The sequence below is a fragment of the Artemia sp. Qi Xiang Cuo genome, chromosome 2, assembly GCF_049724085.1.
Source record: "Artemia sp. Qi Xiang Cuo chromosome 2, ASM4972408v1, whole genome shotgun sequence".
Classification (NCBI taxonomy): Eukaryota; Metazoa; Arthropoda; class Branchiopoda; order Anostraca; family Artemiidae; genus Artemia; species Artemia sp. Qi Xiang Cuo.
In genome coordinates, this window is record NC_142795.1 from 45,556,712 (window position 1) to 45,562,711 (window position 6,000).

At 39.7% G+C, this 6,000-nt stretch overlaps 1 protein-coding gene across 1 annotated transcript in view; it reads right to left on the reverse strand.

Moving 5' to 3' along the window:
* The window catches only part of LOC148955280 (rho GTPase-activating protein 1-like), a 164,550-nt gene that overhangs the window by 91,579 nt on the left and 66,971 nt on the right, over positions 1-6,000 (reverse strand). The window lies entirely within an intron of this gene.

Genomic DNA, 6,000 nt, shown 5'->3' on the forward strand with positions numbered 1-6,000 from the left:
TGGATATTATGTCATCACTTCTTTGACTTTTTTGAAAGACAATCAATTAGTTCAGATTTCCTCTTCAGAACAAGTAATTCAACCGATTCAGCATTATCTGCCCTTTCCCTTTCTTCAGAGCGAGCTTTTAATGCTGCTTTCACCATACTTTGAGCAAGACCAGTGTTCAGGAAGTCCTTTCTTCCACAGCTGTCTTCAACCGTTCGCCTGCCTCTCTCAGAAGGGTATCGCCTATTTCCTTCTTCTGCTTAACCATCTCTTTTTTTCGTGCAATGTCTGACTCTAGGTCCGCTATTTTCTTCTTCTTCCGCGCCATCTCTAGGATTTCTTGTTCAGCATCTTTCTTCTCAGCTTCAAGCTTCTCTCTCTGATTCTTCCTGTCTTCGCTCAAAAAGGTACAGTTCATAGCTGGCTCTAGCCAGACAAAGCAGCTTCTTTGTGATCAGCACACGCTCTGGTCTGTTCTCATAGTCACGGAGCGCATCCGCAACAAAAGCCTTAGCATTCAGTGCCCACTCTTCTGTACGCGCTTGAAGGCAAGTCATCAGTAGAGCTGACCGAGAAAATCCTCTCTCTACGTCTGCACTTCCATGACAGAGCGACATAGCTGCCCGGACGATCCAACCTAAGGACTGATATTTGGTTCCACCAGATGATGTCTTCAGTTCCAGGATCTTTTGCCAATAGCTGTAATCGTCTGTGTACTCTCCGTGGGTGGCGGCACGGGATCTGACTGTAATAAAAACCATTCTCCCTGGACTTACTCGATGTCCGTCTCGAATGGAAGTTCTCTCGCGATGTGGAGGATATCACTGCAACTTGCTCTTTGGCAATCTGGACTGGGAGGGCTTAGGCAGGCAAGGCTTCGGCAAAACTCCTTGTTCACATGGCAATTTACCCGCAGGTACTACACAGCAGCTTTGATATGCTTCCTGATCCTCAGGAAAAAAAAATGTCCTGTGTTTCAGAATAACTTTCGAAGAATCCAGGGCAGCCAGGACCCTTTCATTACACAAGGGTTGCTGTAGGCAAACATCTGCAGTACTATCTAAGCCTTCAAAACTACCAAGGATCCAGAGATTGACATCATCAGCCGGCACAATCTGCCCCAAAAGAACTGTGCATAACCGTCTGAGCTCAAAGTGTACCACATGTATTAACGGCTCCTGTCGTTGAAATACACCAGTAAAAGCGGTGAAAATTTCTGTAGAGCTTATAATGAACTCAATTTCTGCTTTCATTGTTTGTTTTTTTAGCCAACTTACAATTCACAAATATTTTGCATTTGACATCAGGTACTTCAGACTATTTTTCTTTGGCACGAATTCTAGGAAATATTCTATCAATGCAGGCCACTGTTCGATCAAGCGGCTTGCTGCTTCCCTATGGTGAGCCATCTCGTGGGGACGTGCTTCACAAACTTATGCTGAGGAACTTTAACTTTCCGTTGGCACTGGCTGAAATCGTCAGAACGAGCCGGCCATCCGCTGAAAAAGTGGTGAACAGCGATGATCATATCAGAGCACTCCACCCCGAGTTCTTGTAGCCCTTTCAGGAATGCTTTATGTACTGCATGAATGTTGCAGGCTCCAATATTCAATATGCCTTTTGAATACCTTTTTCTCTTTTCTGAGTCTATGATTGATCACACTTTCTTATTGACAGCTGGGCCATCACTTGCAGGCATCAGCAATCTCTCAAGTGAAAGTCCTTCATCTTCAATACTCTGTAAAATTTCCTTACTCAGATCTTCACTGCTTGCCTGTCCCACATAATATGTCTAAAGATGCTAAGTAATCACCTGTTTCCGCTCTTTTGGCCAGCACCAAACTCATATTTGAAGTTCATTTACCTCACCATCGTTTGTTGCTTCATCATATTCCAGCACAAAGTCAGATTTCTGGATGTCTTCGATTAGAATTTCTCGAAAGTACGGATAAATAGCCTCCGTCAACAAGTATGTAATTTTTTAGCATTTAACGAGAAGCCTTCTGGTAAAGCATCGGGGAACATTGTTCGGAACACCTCGGCAATATGATCACAAGAAGCTGCAGCAAAAGAACTAGCAATAGTCCTTAAAACCCAAACTATCTCCGCCCTTGACGCTGCATCTCGCTTGCAGAGCATTTCAGATTCTTTTATGGTATGCTATCGCCACTCTGTGAGTTTGGGTGGTTTCCGGTTGGAGCTGATGCAGCGAGTCTCAACTGACGCTGGTTTAACATGACAGAAGCATTCTTTTTGTGATCTTGTGCGGCTGCATGTTGAAGAAGGGCCTGGAACCCTTTCTGGCAGCTGAGTGTCTTTTTACAAACTTTACAATAGAACGAGCTGTCATTGTCACTCCCTTTTGTGCACCACTCTTTCACTTTATGCCCAGCGCCGTCTTCCCTACTGAGCCAGCTCTCCAAAAATTTTGTCTTGCCCATTATTTACAGTGACCTGAAATAAGAATGGGTTTTAGGACGGAATTCGAAAACATATAAAGCTAATACAAATACAAACTGACAAAACAAATGAAAACACGAATTTAATCTTAAATTTTGACGTCCTCAGACCTGTGGGCATGCATGCCTTTTGCAGGAAATGTCAAACGGTCTAAAAACCAAGAAACTGGCTAACACTGAAAATACACAGAAGGAATCTCGGCCTAACTGTCCATTTGTTAAGCAACCAGGCAAGAATGGATGCTAAGTGAACCAACGGCCTGAAAAGAACCATGGGCAGTTATGGTACGGTAGAACTAATTTAATCAATCATCTTATTTGTAAGAGCCTAGATTTTAACACACACACACACTAACCACGTTTATCACAGCCATAGACATCGTACGTGTTGAAATATAGTCCAAACTATCAAAAAAAGACTTACTTTTTTTGTGAATTATGCTACAGTCGACAGTCAACTATAAAATACTGTTTCAGCAAAAAAATTAGGTCCAAAACGTTGAAAAAAGTGACTTTAGTGACAAAACGACAGAAATAGTGACAAAAAATGACAGGTCCCCAAAAAAGTGACAAAAGTGACAAAAAGTGACTGCGGCCGATCCCTGTGTATGCATGTCTTCTTTTTCCTTTTGCTTTCATTCGAATGCTAACACCGGAAAGATAGCGATAAGATCTATCAACGGCTAACATGCTACCAGAACCATTAGCTAGAAATTGTCCCTCTTCATCAACTATTATTTTTAAGTTTGCATTCTCTTTGAGCACTAATTTCTCTGGTAATGTTACTCTCGCATATCCACCGTTTACACGATTGAAAATCTTGGGTACTCTAAAGAAATCTAATTTCTCGCTGTCATGACAACGCATGCATACATTTCCAATAGTGTTACCACTTGCACTCCATTCATAGTTAAGGTATTTCTCCTTGTCAGCATTCAACACGACGATGATTTTATCATGTGCGCATACTTTCGTCGAATAATTCATCTCCACTTTTTACAGATATGAATTGTGTGTTTATCCTTCCACTGCGTAAAAATACTGATTTAATGCATGCAATAAACTAGGTAGTGTCGATAACCTGCCATAGAGTACCAGTGGGAAAGCCGCGTCGTGTCTATGAACAAGCACAGAGTACGATTGGTAGAGCCGTAAGCATATTTCATGTCATTTTAAGATACGTAAAAAAGTTTAAAATAATACTGTAAAATGGATTTAGGGAGGACATTAAGAAAAGAACTTGTTGTGAAATGCCCTTAGAAAAGTATTGCTTGGTGTTGGAGCATTCAAAAAGGCAGTATAGTAAAGTTGTGGGTGAAAAGGATGGGTAATTCAACTTCTAAAATGGGCTTAGGAAGGACATTAAGAAAAGAAATTTTTCTGAAATGCCTTTTGAAAAGTATTGCTTGGTGTTGGAGCATTCAAAAACGCTGTAAAGTAAAGTTGTGGGTGAAAAGGATGGGTACTTCAACTTGTAAAATGGGTTTAGGAAGGACATTAAGAAAAGAACTTGTTATGAAATGCCCTTTGAAAAGTATTGCTTGGTGTTGAGGCATTCAAAAAGGCTGTATAGTAAAGTTGTGTGTGAAAAGTATGGGTACTTCAACTTGTAAAAGGGGTTTGGGAGGGACATTAATAAAATAACTTTTGCTGAAATGCCATAAGAAAAGTATTACTTGGTGTTGGGGCATTCAAAAGCTATAAAGTAAAGTTGTGGATGAAAAGGATGGATTCTTCAACTTAAAAAATGGGTTTAGGAAGGACATTAAGAAAAGAACTTGTTGTGAAATGCCCATTCTATGAAAAATTGAGCATGCTAGTAGTATCTTTATCTCTAAAATTCTTTTTCTTACATCTCTGACCTTTTTAATTGATATTCTGAACGTTTGACGTTCTAGCATACCATAAAAATAATGAACACTTAACAAAATAAAGCATAAGATATTTTTAATGAAATAACGACATGTAGAATATTAATATAAAAATATGTTAAATACATTATTATACATTATTAGTACACTTGCGCTTCATTTTCCGTCAATTCATCTTTATATTCATTGATGATATTGTCTGCTAATGTCCTTTTTATTCTGCCTGCGATTTCACTGTCTATTGTCACATTATTTTTACATAGATAGCATTTGGCACATTGACAAGATATGATTAATGACATTAGTGCAGGAGTATGCTTGTCTTCTTCTTGTCCTCTTTAAAATGCTAATACCGGAAAGATGATGATAGGATGTATCAACAGGTAGCATGTTACCGGAAGCACTAGCAAGGAGTTGTCCCCGATCATCGACAATTATTTTTAAGTTTGCATTCTCTTTGAGCACTGATTTCTCTGGTAATGTTACTCTCGCAAATCCACCGTTTACACGATTGAAATTCTTGGGTACTCCAAAGAAATCTAACTTCTCGCTGTCATGACAACGCATGCATACATTTCCAATAGTGTTACCACTTGCAATCGTTTCATAGTTCAGGTATTTCTCCTTGTCAGCATTCAACACGACGATGATTTTATCATGTGCACATACTTTCGTCGAATAATTCATCTTCACTTTTTTACAGATATGAATTGTGTGTTTATCCTTCCACTGCGTAAAAAATACTGATTTAATGCATCCAATAAACTAGGTAGTGTCGATAACCTGTCATAGAGTACCAGTGGGAAAGCCGCGTCGTGTCTATGAACAAGCACAGAGTACGATTGGTAGAGCCGTAAGCATATTTCATGTCACTTTAAGATACGTAAAAAAGTCAAAAAAAATACCATGTTAAAAAAATTCAAAACTTATTTTTAAAAAATGGGAGGGAGGCGTTCCGGGGGTCTTTGGGGGATCGAGGGGCATTAGGGGGACCGGGGGCCTTTGGGGTTGGGGTAGAGGACCTCACAACACTGCTCAAATACAACTTGTGTATTATAACGACCACAGAGTTTTATCCTCAAATGCTCTTCTAAAACATCTTCTAAAATCATCTTTTAAAATGTCTCTAACTGTTTTGCCGAAATAATTCCCTATAATGTCTAAAACAGTTTCACCCAAATAACCCCTAAACGTAATTTCTGCGTGTTCCTTTTGTTTTTGGCATCCCTGCGCTGTCACATTTGAAATTCCTATGAAACCCTTTCCCGCGTTAATCTCTTCATCTCTAAGTTCAAAACATTCACCCGGAGATAATTCCCCTTTCATGACAAATCAATCAACCTTGACATCACCTGTCAGACATTAATAAACCTCACCCGGAAACAATTCTCTTGGACGAACTCCAAAGACATTAATAAGCTTCGCCCGGAGACATTTCTCGGAAACGTGTTCTCCCTGGGGATTCCATGCCCATATTTGGTGCCCCCGCTGGGACTGACAGCACAGGTGTTCTCCCCAGGGACTCTATGCCCAAATATGGACCCCCGTCAACATTAAACTAAATTGTAGATGGCAGCAGGGGTGAGGGGTGGGAGTCAATAAGGCCTTTCTACTATATATATATATATATATATATATATATATATATATATATATATATATATATATATATATATATATAT